Genomic DNA, 14,113 nt, shown 5'->3' on the forward strand with positions numbered 1-14,113 from the left:
GGCGGACCGGCGGTGGGGAGTGTTTTCGGGGCGGGCGGGGCGGCGCACCGCCGGCCGCGGGCGGCAGGGGGCGGCTATTTGGCCGGTGGTGGCTGGTGGCTCAGGGGGGTGGAGGTTGAAGATGAACTGCATGCCCTTGATTTCGTATCCAACGGATGCAAAATCGACTGATCAGAGATGAAAAAGTCAGTCGACTGACGTGTAGCCTCACCTCTAGTGCGTTCAGTTTCGACACTAAAATTCAATTTCGACAGCAAAATTCAGTTTTGACAGTTAAGTTCAGTTTCGATAGTTAAATTCAGTTCTGGCAGTTAAGTTCAGAGATGAGCAGCTGATGTATACATCTAGCACTTTCTGGTTATGTATTTTACGTCATCTATTGGAGATGCTATTAGAATTCCACTCAGGTTAACGTTGTCTCTCTTGTCCTGCTTCAGCCTCGGCGTCGTACAACTCACCGGAGGTGCTCCAACGACAAAACCCTCCATCACAGCGGAGCAGTACCTCGGGCTCCATCTCCAGACGCCTAAGATCTTCTTCCCCTCCTCCGACAGCCAAGTCAACCGGAGCATCCTCACTGGCCAACCCAATCACGCTGAGATCGACATGGCTTCGCCAAAGAGGTTGTACACTTGTTGCATATCTTTTTTACTCTACATGTTATATATATTGTCCACTGAGCACACGGAGTAACGGGAAATATGATTATTTTATCCTACTATATGACAAGCAGTGAGGTACCAGGCAACTTAGCTATCCGTGATGGACTCTCTTGAATGCCATCATTATTTATCTCTGCGCGTTTGAGCTGTGCATTTGTCGATGGCCCTGGGAGTTGAGCTAGTAGGGCAGTGGCCTGGGTTCAAAGTAATAGAAGTAGCACAAAAACATTTTTTTAGTGTAGGCTTTTCCTTGCTCAAGCCTACCTACTAGAATCGCCAGTGCTTGAAAGGAAAAGTGAATGAAAAACATAGGAATTGGAAAGTTTCGTATGGTACTACTTTTCATGAATTTGGTGCAAAGGCATGGAGCAAAGGAAAACTGTAGGATTTGTTCCTTTAGTGTCTCCTTCAAAGAAAAACCATAGGAATTTTAATTTACACTTGTCCTCCTTTTCAAATTCCTATTCATGAAGCACAAGACTAAGAGATAGTAGCATAATAGCATTATAACCGTACATTTTCTTGTGGTTTGACTTAATCTCACCATGCTTCTTTGCATCCTGTGATCTTCAATTCTTGTGAACCAAACACCCAGATTGGCAGAAATCACATGTTTTTAAATTCTCTGTTTTGCACGTGCATTCCTATCCTATTCCTGTCTATTTCCTATCCTTGCATTGTTAGAATAACTCAAATTCAAACAAGTCCTTACACAATTACTTCTATTACAGATATGTGTCAAAGAAAACCTTGTGTGGTTTGTCCTGCTCCTGCGGTGCTGTGTTCCACCCCAGCTCGGCTGCTCCAACGATGGAAGGGTTCACCACAGCAGGGATCCGCTCTTCAGACTGTCTTTCGCCACCTCAGATCTTCTTCCCCGCCGCCGGCAGCCACAACAACTGCATTACTATCATCAACTGAGCAGATGACCTTGAGGACTACACGGGTCCGCAAGAGAGGTCGCACTCTTTCGTGTCTGCTTACGTTATGCATCGCTTAATATGATGACATGCTACTTTATCGTCGTGTTCACCTATTAGACTCTGAGTCAGGTCCAAACTTATGCTGAAACTTGAGTTTTTAAATGGTTGTGGGGTACATATTGGGGCAGCAATCAGTACTATCTGTCTACTATCTGGTTAATCTCGGGTGTCTACTATGAGTTTCATGTTGGGTGCAAACAAACATTAAAGGAGCCATTATCTGTATTTTTTAACTAAAGCTATTATCTGCCTGCTATCATTGGTTTTGGGTCTATCCACAGTTTGCTACCATCACTCTGGATTTGTGCATGCACTCCTTACATAATCTTACTATGTTTTATTCCTATCCATGTCAGTTATTGTACACAATGGAACTGAACATGTAGAGCAAAAGAGACAAGCCTTGCGTGGCAATAAAATTCATGCAGACATCGCTCCATGGTGGGCACAAAGGCAGCCCCCCTCCACCCATTTCGGATCGTAATCAAGAGGAAGATAACTGTTCTGAGGGGGATTCAGAAGCAGAAGACCACTCCTATTTACCCCATGAGGTCTTCGCTCTAACTTGGCATGCTGATGTTGGTTATATCATGCATATGGTGCCTTGCATTGCTTACTTTATACATCAAATATGTCAACTGCTTAGTTTAGACATGCTTTGTGTGAATGCCATCTGTTTAGTTTATTCATCGTTTATGTGAATTATGCAATGCGATCTTGTTTAGCCAGACATCATATATGTGAATTTTGCAATGCCATCCTGCTTAGCCAGTCATCTTATATGTGAATTATATCAGGCCATCCTTTTTTCCGTTACGTATTACATTTCTCAACAATGTTAGTACATTCAACTACTCTTTGTGTGCATCAGCCATTTGACACGGTGATGGAAAATTCTAGAGTGAAAACAAGGTCTTCAGAGATGACTATGTTATCTGACGAAGCGCATATCTCGCTAGTTACGGATAGCTCCTCAGAGGAGGATTCAGAGACAGATGACCAGTCCTATTTCCCCCCGGAGGTGTATGCTCTAATTAACTAGGCAGGGTTATGTTGCTCATATCATGCGTATGGTGTCTTGCATTGCGATGTCATTTGATTAGTTTAGACATGCTTTGTGTGAATGCCACCTGTTTAGTGTCTAATTACCATATATGTGAATTATGCATTGCCATCTTGTTGCAAGACATTATTATATATGTGAATTATGCAATGCTATCTTGTTGCAAAGGCATTATATATGTGAATTATAGAATGCCATGCTGTTGAGCCAATCATCATGTATGTGAATTATATCATGCTATTATTTTTTTGTATTACGTGTTCCATTTGTCGACAACGTTTGTATATTCAACTACTCGTCCTATGCATCAGCCATTTGAAGCGGTGATGGAAGTATCTGGAGTGAAAACAAGGTATTCAGAGCAGACAATGCTACCCGCTGAAGCAGACATCTTGCTGGATACAGAGAGCTCCTCAGAGGAGGATTCAGAGACTGATGACCAGTCCTATTTTCCCCCTGATGTCTATGCTCAAACTTGGCAGGGTTATATTACCCATGTCATGCATGTTGTCTTGCATTTCTTAGTTTTTACATCATATATGGGTTGCCATCTGCTTACTTGCTTACTATATAAATCATATATTTGAATTATATCATGCCATCATGTTTACATACACAACATCTATCTGAATTATGGCATGGCAACCCATTTAATAAAGACATCATATAGTTATATCATCTCATCATGTTTAGTGTTTACAGTCATCATATTTTGAATTATGTCATTCTATCCGGGAATTATATCGTGCTATCATGTTTCCATAGGCGGCATGTATGTGAATTATGGCATGCCAACCTATTTAATAAACACATTATATAGTTATATCATGTCATCCTGTTTACACAATCATCATATTTTGAACTATGTCTTTGCATCTTTTTTAGTTAGCCATCATAATGTGAAATTGTATCATGCTATCCTGTTTAGTTAGCCATCATATATGTGAAATTGTGTCATGCTATCCTGTTTGGTTAGACAACATAAATGTGAATTATTTCATGCCCTCTTTTATTCCCCACTATCCATTGCACCTGTCTATCATACAATGTCTGTACATTCAATTACTTTTCTTGTTTATCAGCCATTTGAATTGGAGAGGGTGATGGCAGTATCTAAGGGAGTAACAACACGGTCTTCAGAAAAGATAGTGCTACCAGTTCATGCAGATAGAACCACGGTTGTACTTGCCCAAGAACCAGCCCCACCACACATAACCCAGACTCTCGCAGATTGTACCCCTACCCAGCTGGACAGAGAACCAGCTACACCCCTTCTAACCCCAACCCCAGCAGATAGTAACCCAGTTCCAGTTGACACAGCACCGTCTCCACCACAGAGCACCCAAACACGAGCAGTTAGTAACGGAACTGCAGTGCCCAAAGCACGAGGACCACCACTCCAAATCCCAACTCAATGCTTAAAGGAGAAGAAGAATTGTTCTCAGGTCAGGTTCTGTAGCTATGGTTCATACTCCTTTGCTCTTGCATCACTTTATTTACTAAGACCAACTATTTTCAAATTTGAAGGATGGAATTGAAACTCCAATGGCGCAACAGGTATGTTTTAAACTTGTTTCTTTAACTGGTTTGCTGTTGTAACTTGCTCTATATTGATTTTAGTTTCAATTGAATAAACAGTTATGTTCTCATGTCATGCAGATTAAAAGTGTCTCTATAGTTTCCCACACTTATATTCTGTCTATTCTGCTTTGTCTTGAACAAATATTATTTGAACTGTGTCTCTATCTTGATTTGGCAACAAAAACTAGAATGATATAGACCATAAAGTGACCATGGTACATACATATATGTTTGTTTCATGCTGTTATCCTATGCACTTTACTACTGAACTGATTTACCAAAATGAGTTTCATATACAACATGGTAAACCTGTGATGTGTCTGCTTGTTTCTCTTTTAGAATGCGGACAAAATATTGGAGAACAGTACCCCATTATGCAATGGTGAAGGAAGTAATGCAGATAAGGTTCAAGATAGTGAGACATCCCTGTTGGTCTCCAAGAAAGCTGATAAAAACTACCTTGACGACAGTGAGAGAACCCAGAAGTCCTGTCTTGATGTAGTGTTCGAGTTACTGGCCACTACTGCTGGCACAAGCTCTTCGAACTCGCTTCCTGAATCAGTTCGTCTTCTTGAGTCTCAGCTTCAAGTTGAAAGACATCGATCAGATGTGTTGCGACAGGAAGCTGACAGACTGAGGAAGTCCCTGCAGAATTCAGATGCATACTTTCTGGTGCAACAGCAAGCGCTGGAGGATTTAAGTGCCAAACAAGAGAAAGTTAATAAGCTTGCTAAGCATCTTGCTAGCATTATGGGTACCCAGGATATTGTTTCTTTAGATCTTCTAAAGTGGTTTCAGTTCTGGACTTGTTTTGCTGCGGCGTTTATTTGCACTGGTCGCCAACTTTGACAACCAGTGTATACGATATGCTGCTTTGTTCCCTATATTTGCACTGGTGGCGAACTTTGATGCCCAGTGGATGTAATATGTGTAATAGCCGTGATAGCCTAGCGTAAGTTGCTTGCTTATTTATTTCCTTGTTGTCTTGTTCATTTATTTGCTTGTAGTCAGTGTTGTTCTTTTTCCGTGGTTTGCTAGTGGCCGCAATAACCTTTTTTTTAAACTAGGCCACAATAACCATGGGCTACATATTTAGTGTAGTGACACTGGGCCTTCTACGGGCCGTAGAAACAATGGGCCTTCTACGGGGCGTAGAAACAATGGGCCTTCTACAGGTCGTATCATCAATGGGCCTTCTACGGGCCGTATGATCGATTGCCCAAACATGGGCCAATAACATACCGCTTTATGGTTGTAAACGGGCTAGAGTTGGAATCGCCCGTTCATGGGCCGACCATAATCGGCCATCGTTAATCGGCCGTATTTGATGACGCTATGAAAACGGCCCAACGTATTAACGGGCCACAAACGGGCCGACTGTAAGCACGGGCTGAATTTGGCCCACAAGCAGAAAATGACAGTAACGGGCCGTAAGTAACCGAATGCTGGAAATGAGCCCAAGAATAAATGGGCCCTGAGAAGGCCGAAAGATAACATGGGCTGGAAACGGCCCAATGGAATAATGGGCCGTTAATGGGTATAAAGTGATACACTGTTCATTACGGGCCAGTTTTACCACGGACCGTTAATGGGCCGAGGGTTACTAAGGGCCTCATATGGGCCAAAAGACGTCATGGGCCATACATGGGCTGGAAGTTAAAATGGGCTAGAATTATATTGGACGGCCCAGATGACGCTACTCGGCCTAATTCGGATAGGCCGTAAACGGGCCCGGGGTTAGCGGGCTGTAAATGGGCTATATGCGAACATGCCGTTAATAGGCTTGCCGTGGGCCGGCCCGCCACCTTTTGACCAAGTCAAACGGGCCGGCCTTTTCACAGGAATGGGCCTCTATTGGGCCGTGCCACGTGTCGACGTATCATAGGCGCTTTGGGTCCAATGAGTGGATGACATCTGTCCCAACGGTGAGCTGACACGTGTTTCCTCCAGCCAATGATGATTTTACACGTGGAAAATCCCCATTGGTCGAGGCTGTTAACGGGTTATCGGATCCAAAACCGGACCCGATAGCTTAACGGCGTTCCGTTATGGTGGATGCCACGTGTCGGTCACCCTTGACGAAAGCACTTCTGTGACGCGCGATTTATCAGCATGGAAGTGGACACTTCCGTGATGATAATTTTGGTAATGTCATGGAACGCTTTTACGACAGCACAAGTATGACTATCTTGATTCTGTCATAAATTTGTCATGGATGTACATGCATGATAGAAAACGTGACCTACTGTGACAAACACGTATCATCATGGAAGTGTATTTTTTTTGTAGTGATACATACGGATCTGAATGTTGCAGACCCGTTGACAAAGCCTCTTCCACGAGCAAAACATGATCAGCACCAAGACTCCATGGGTGTTAGAATCATTACTATGTAATCTAGATTATTGACTCTAATGCAAGTGGGAGACTGAAGGAAATATGCCCTAGAGGCAATAATAAAGTTGTTATTTATATTTATTTATATCATGATAAATGTTTATTATTCATGCTAGAATTGTATTAACCGGAAACTTGATACATGTGTGAATACATAGACAAAACAAAGTGTCCCTAGTATGCCTCTACTTGACTAGCTTGTTAATCAAAGATGGTTAAGTTTCCTGACCATAGACATGTGTTGTCATTTGATGAACGGGATCACATCATTAGGAGAATGATGTGATTGACAAGACCCATCCGTTAGCTTAGCATAATGATCGTTAAGTTTTATTGCTATTGCTTTCTTCATGACTTATACATATTCCTCTGACTATGAGATTATGCAACTCCCGAATACCGGAGGAACACCTTGTGTGCTATCAAACGTCACAACGTAACTGGTTGATTATAAAGATGCTCTACAAGTGTCTCTGAAGGTGTTTTTTGGGTTGGCATAGATCAAGATTAGGATTTGTCACTCTGAGTATCAGAGGGGTATCTCTGGGCCCTCTCGGTAATGCGCATCACTATAAGCCTTGCAAGCAATATGACTAATGAGTTAGTTGCGGGTTGATGCATTACGAAACGAGTAAAGAGACTTGTCGGTAACGAGATTGAACTAGGTATGAGGATACCGATGATCGAATCTTGGGCAAGTAACATACTGATGACAAAGGGAATAACGTATGTTGTTATTACGGTTTGACCGACAAAAGATCTTCGTAGAATATGTAGGAACTAATATGAGCATCCAGGTTCCGCTATTGGTTATTGACCGGAGATGTGTCTCGGTCATTGTCGGTGTCAAAACCGGCGGATCTCGGGTAGGGGTCCCGAACTGTGCGTCTAAGGCGGATGGTAACAGGAGGCGGGGGACACAATGTTTACCCAGGTTCGGGCCCTCTCGATGGAGGTAATACCCTACTTCCTGCTTGATTGATCTTGATGATATGAGTATTACAAGAGTTGATATACCATGAGATCGTAGAGGCTAAACCCTAGAAGCTAGCCTATGATTATGATTGTTGTTGTCCTACGGACTAAACCCTCCGGTTTATATAGACACCGGAGGGGGCTAGGGTTACATAGAGTCGGTTACAAGGGAGGAGATCTACATATCCGAATTGCCAAGCTTGCCTTCCACGCCAAGGAGAGTCCCACCCGGACATGGGACGAAGTCTTCAATCTTGTATCTTCATAGTCCAACAGTCCAGCCAAAGTACATAGTCCGGCTATTCGAGGACCCCTTAATCCAGGACTCCCTCAGTAGCCCCTGAACCAGGCTTCAATGACGATGAGTCCGGCGCGCAGATTGTCTTCGGCATTGCAAGGCGGGTTCCTCCTCCGAATACTCCATAGAAGATTTTGAACACAAGGATCGTGTCCGGCTCTGCAAAATAAATTCCACATACCACCGTAGAGAGTATAATATTCCACAAATCTAATCTGCTGACAAGTTTCATAGCGTGACATCATGCCGCGGCCCGGTCATTATTCGAACTGTTTTTTCCAACCAGCTACTGCATATATTGCGAGGCGGTTTTCTTGGCACGTCTTGTCGAAGCAAAGACCGTGTCCCCTTATCACGGGATTCTCATCAATACGGGCGTGGGTAACCCAACGGTGCCATCAATTACGGCGCTTGGGGAATAAGCGGGTTTACCAGGAAAGTGGGGAGGCGCACAGTTTCTACTGCCTTTGTAAAGGGACAAGGACTCCTCTTTCTCACCCACGCCTTCTCCTTCCCCTGCCCATCCACTCTCACGCCCTCGAGCTCCAGTGCCCAAGTTCTCTTTTTCTCCGCAAAGCCATTCCAAACATGTCCGAAGCGGGGGGCAAGTGGATGGTCTCCTCCGTTACGGAGGAGGACATTACGAAGCTCCGGGGAGCCGGATACTTAGCCGCAGATATCGCACACCGGCTCCCAGACACAGGGCAGATCGTCCCTACTCCAGAACCCCATGAGAGGGTGGTATTTCTTACCCACTTCGTCCGCGGACTGGGATTTCCCCTCCACCCGTTTGTCTGCGGGCTCATGTTTTACTATGGGCTGGATTTCCATGATCTGGCCCCTAACTTCATCCTCAACATCTCGGCGTTTATCGTTGTGTGTGAGGCCTTCCTTCGCATCAAGCCCCACTTCGGCCTATGGCTGAAGACCTTCAACGAGAAGCCAAAGGTGGTAGTCGGTCAGCAGGCGGAGTGCAGAGGCGCCATGGTGGGAAAAATGCCCAACGTCACCTGGCTTGAAGGCTCCTATGTGGAGACCGTGAAGGGGTGGCAATCGGGGTGGTTCTACATCACCGAGCCGCGCGACACCAACTAGGTGGCGGCCCCCGAATTTCGATCCGGTATCCCCATGCGGCTCACCTCCTGGAAAGAGAAGGGCCTATCCTGGGGTTCGTCGGTGGAGCTAACCGGACTACAGAAATGTATCAAGAATATGATAAGCAAGAAAATCAAGCTTGTCAACGTGGTCCAGGTCATGCTCTTCCGCCGAATCCTCTCGTGCCAAAGACGGGCATTCAATATGTGGGAGTTTGACTCGGCCGAGCACCAGATGCTGCGAGAGCTTTTTGATACGATGCACAAAGACGTCTGGAAGGTGCTGTTCAAGGGCACCGATGTACCTCCTCCTCTCACCGAGGATCATGGACTCAGCGCAACGCGCCCTGCCAATCCGGTAAGTCTTTTATATCCCACAAAATGTTTCTTTGCCCAGCATAATAGTGTGAGGGGTTTGAGCCTCCATGCCATTTTAACAGGACTGGGTAGCGACAGCGGAGCAGATCGACTGTCCAGCCCCCCTGCCGAAGATCTAGCATATGCTCTCCTAGCGGAGATGTTGGTTCCAGCGCCTTATGAGGAGCCGGAGAAGAAGGCCAAGAAGAAGGCCACAGGGACAAGGAAAGGTCTCCGGCGCAAGGTCATATCGGACTCATCATCCAAAAACACCGAGGCACACTCCTCCCATGAAAACGAGGAGCGGGAAGAGGGAAGTTCTCCCCCTCCCAGTCGAGGGACACAAGAAAAGGAAGGCCGCCCCATCTGGGGAGGCCGAAGGGTCCAAGAAGGGAAGGACCCTCCTTCCGAACTGCTCCACAACAGCCGCTTTCAGCGACGAGGAGTGGTTGCCCAGGGACAAGCCCCTAGCGAAGTCGTAAGTATTCGGATAACATAATAGTCCTGGTATGTTCTGTTTTACTGCTTCTCATCATGCCGAACATGATCATGCAGTCCCTCCAAAGCCCATATCGACGTATCCTCTTCGGATGGGTCTTTGGGCCCGTCGGCGATGAATAGCGATTCACTCCCGACCGCCACCTCTCCCCGCCCTACGGACGACGCCGAGGTGTTGTCTCAAAGGGTATCGATCCAAGGGGAGATGGTCCTGGAGGCGCCCCAAGGCGACATCCCGGACTCTAGGTGCATGGGGGGCAAGACTCCCATGGGTTCTAATGACGGGGGCAGCAAGTTTGGCCCCCAGCCGAACACTGCGCCGGAACCTCATGTGGTTCCGGACTCTGCCAGGCGACCCCTCGCTAAGAGGGGCAAGCCATCTGTGCCGATGGCCTCTGTCCATCCAGAGGCATCGGACAACTTGCTGGAAGCGCTTCGCGGCGCTTCCATTGACGAAGAGCACCGCACTGTTATGAGTGCGGTGGTCAAGAAGGTTCAGTCCGCCAAGAGTGGACTGACTGAAGCCTGTGCCAGCCTCCTAACAGGCTTTGAGGTGAGTAATCAAATTATAAGAAAATGTAACAGCATAGACAGTAGCCCCTGATGCTCTATTTGGCGTTCGCAAAGAAAGGCCGAACAGAGGATCAAATAATAATCACATGAGTCTAATCAGAATATGTCTATGTGAATAAGCAGGCTTCACTGCTGGCCACTGCCGCTCATACTACGGAGGTCGCCGCACTGAAGCGGGACCTTGAGCGGTCCAAGGAAGAGCTCGGCCTTACCAAGAGGCAGCTCCAAGAGAACAAAGGTAAGTAATACCCCGTCTGTATATTGAAAAAAAAGGTGGTTGTTAGATCATAGGATCGCATTAGTTTTTCTAGGGGCCACGACCGAAGTGGCGACCCTGAAGAAGGCGTTGTCCGAGGCCGAAGACAAAGCGGCCAAGGAGCGCATCGAGCATGAGAAGCAAGAGGCCCGAGTAGGCGAGGTCCAGCAAGAGCTCCAGGCTTTCGTCGAGAAATACGAGTCCTTGGAGCGTGGCTCTAAGACGCAAGGGTCCGAGCTTGCGAAGGCCCTTGAAAACGCACAAAATGCCAAGGCCGAAGCTCAAAAGGCCCTCCAGGAGATTCAGGCGGTTAAGAAGATAGCGGTGGCTAAGGCATTCATTATGCAAAGCAAGCATGTGAAGGAAACTTTCCTTTTACTTACCCGAGTTCAGAGCTCTCCAGGAGCGTTCGCAGATCTACCCAGCAGTGTTTCAGATGCCGCGGAGTTCTACCGCGCTGAGGAAGGGAGCTCAATGAAGAAGCTGGTCTGGTCTCAGTATACTGGGACCAAACATCCGATGCCCTTGAGCGACCAGTTGAAACAACTGGCCGAGCTTCACAAGGCGGCCGAACTGGCCATGAAGGGTCTCATAGTCCGGATGTGGCCTGGCGAGTCCCTGCCTGGCAGCTACTTCGGTCTGGTAAGGCGGCTTGTGAATGCCTGCCCACGGCTTGAAGTCATCAAGCGGTACGTCTGTATTGAGGGTGCGCGCAGGGCCTTCGCCCGGGCGAAAGTGCACTGGGCGAAGATGGACGCCAAAAAGCTGGTGAAGGAGGGGCCGTCAGAAGGCAAGGAGCATCACCACCCCGAAAAGTATTATGACAGTGTCCTGAAGGGTGCTCGCCTTATGGCGGAGGAATGTGCTAAGGATGTAATATTTGAATGAATATACTCGTGTGATCCTGTAATATGAAACGTGTTCATCTGCGCTATGCAACGCTTGTTAATTTAAAATATTACCTTCTATGCGGCTGTTTATAAAATCTGAGAGTTGGCCAGTCGTCGGCTTCTGCCCCCATGTAACTAGTACTGAGGTGTTCGGGATAAACCTGATCACTCTTTATCCCAATTTTTGGGTCCTTCGAAGAAGGTGTTCAGCACAACGAACCAGGCAATCAGACTATAAAGCTTTATCACTCTCAGTTAGCCATAGAAGTCTACAATTTTAAACTTTGGCGAAGCCCCTAGTATTCGGAAGGCCGAATTTGGGGCTCTATATATGCCTAAATCGGACAAGGCCGACTCCTCGCCCGAAGCGGAAAAAATATTTAAGGATTTGAGACCTCTCGAACAGCGACCAGCTCTCGCCGCATCATGACAGTCAGTTTTCGGCTTTCTCTACTGAGGTGCTCGTCTGGAAGAACCGGGACACAATCGCAGTAGTTCTCCCAGTGCTACCTTAGCCGATATAGCGGAACGTAAGGTACCAAAACATGGGAGCCGGGCAAACCCAACTATTGACCCAAGACATGATTCGGAGCTGATGCATATAATGCTATAAGTTCGGGGTACCGCACTGTCGAAAGTGTACGGACTTTTTGTGCCGTGTTAAGGGGTACACTGAAGCCCCTGGCGCACTGGTCGTATCAGAATGTACGAGTGCCATTTGTCATAAATAAGCAGACAAAGAAAAAGAAATGCAGTAATAGGCTAACGCTATACATTGTTATTTAAATAATATGTCAAAGCGTACGTATACAATTTGTGCAATAAGCAAAAAATAGGACTATTTGACATGTCCTATCCAAGGGCAAGCTGCATACGGGTATGTAAATACAGGTACGTCGATCGTTATCAGAGACCACCTGGGAATTCCCTTGTACGTCAGAGCTTCTTGCTTCCTTGGTATTTCCTTCCCGTAATGGGTCCAACAATCAGACTACCGGAAAAGGGCTTCTAGAGAGTAAGGTCCTGAAAGAGAGAAAATGATAAAGGTATACGGCCCCTGGGGCGGTTGATCCGCATTGTGGGACATGCCGTAGCCGTGCCTCCGCCTATGCCCATGGTATCTTGAGTGCGTAGTTATGTTCGCGCGGCACAAATTTCACCGCTTGCCTGGGACTATAACGGAGGCTGAATTGCTACCCGAGCTCTGAACGTGCCTGGAGATCCTGTTGCAGGTTATTCCGGACTCGCTTGAAGGTGTCCGGGGGTCTTTTCGCCGAATTGGCGGTTGGCCTCAGAAGGCTACTTTGTACTTCCGCTGCGAGGGCCACAGTGTGCTCCTCCGTGCGGAGCGAGCGTTCTGTGTTTCCATTAACTGTTATAACTCCGCGAGGTCCTGGAATTTTGAGCTTGAGGTATGCATAATGCGGTACCGCATTGAATCTAGCAAATGCGGTTTGTCCGAGTAGTGCGTGATAGCCACAGCGGAAGGGGACGATATCGAAGATTAACTCCTCGCTCCGAAGTTGTCCAGAGATCCGAAGACCACTTCCAGTGTGATTGAGCCCGTGCAACAGGCCTCTACACCTGGTATGGCACCCTTGAAGGTGGTTTTTGTGGGTTTGATCCCCGAGGGGTCTATACCCATTTTGCACACTGTATCCTGATAGACCAGGTTCAGGCTGCTGCCACCGTCCATAAGGACTCGAGTGAGGTGAAATCCGTCAATGATGGGATCAAGAACCAAAGCGGCAGAACTGTAACATCCCAAATTTTCAATTTGGAATGTTATACATAGATCATTCAATGCATAGCATATTTTATTGCATTTTGACAAATCCTCGATAAATCCTAAGCAACTCAAGGACCCTCGGAGAGAGTTGGGGATTTTCTCGATTTTTCATATTTGATTTTTATCAAATAATAAAACGAGGATTTTGGTTTTAATTATTTTCTCTCCGGAAAAATATTTCACATTAAAATAAATGAGAGGAGAAAATATGACTTCTCCAAAACAATTGAAATATTGGAGGAAAAATATTAAAATCATATATTGGATTTTATTCGGATTTTATTTGCAATTTTAATTGCATTAAAAAATTGCATGTTTTCAAAACTGCATTTTTGTATCAAAAAAATGTTCACCCTGTTCTAATTATTTTAACTAGACGGGAAAAATTTGTTTTATCTTTTTTGGATTTTTATTTATTTTTCTGTGAATTCTTTTTTCGACGGAATGTTTTCCAAAAAAAAAACGCGCCGCGCCCGACCGGGCCGAGGCCCAGCCGAGCGGCCTGCCTAGCCGCGCCGTCTCCTCCGCGAGCACGCCAGCGCCGCCGCGCTCGTGTCTGGCTCAGACATGCCGGAGCCCCGCCGCCTTGCCCCCTCCTCCAAGCAGCCCCCCTCCTTATATACCCCGCCGCCGCCCCCTCCCCTCACCCCGAGCCCCGCCTCGACCCGCACCCGCCGCCGCCGCCGGAGCCCGAGGA

Source organism: Triticum aestivum, chromosome 3D (assembly GCF_018294505.1).
Source record: "Triticum aestivum cultivar Chinese Spring chromosome 3D, IWGSC CS RefSeq v2.1, whole genome shotgun sequence".
NCBI lineage: Eukaryota > Viridiplantae > Streptophyta > Magnoliopsida > Poales > Poaceae > Triticum > Triticum aestivum.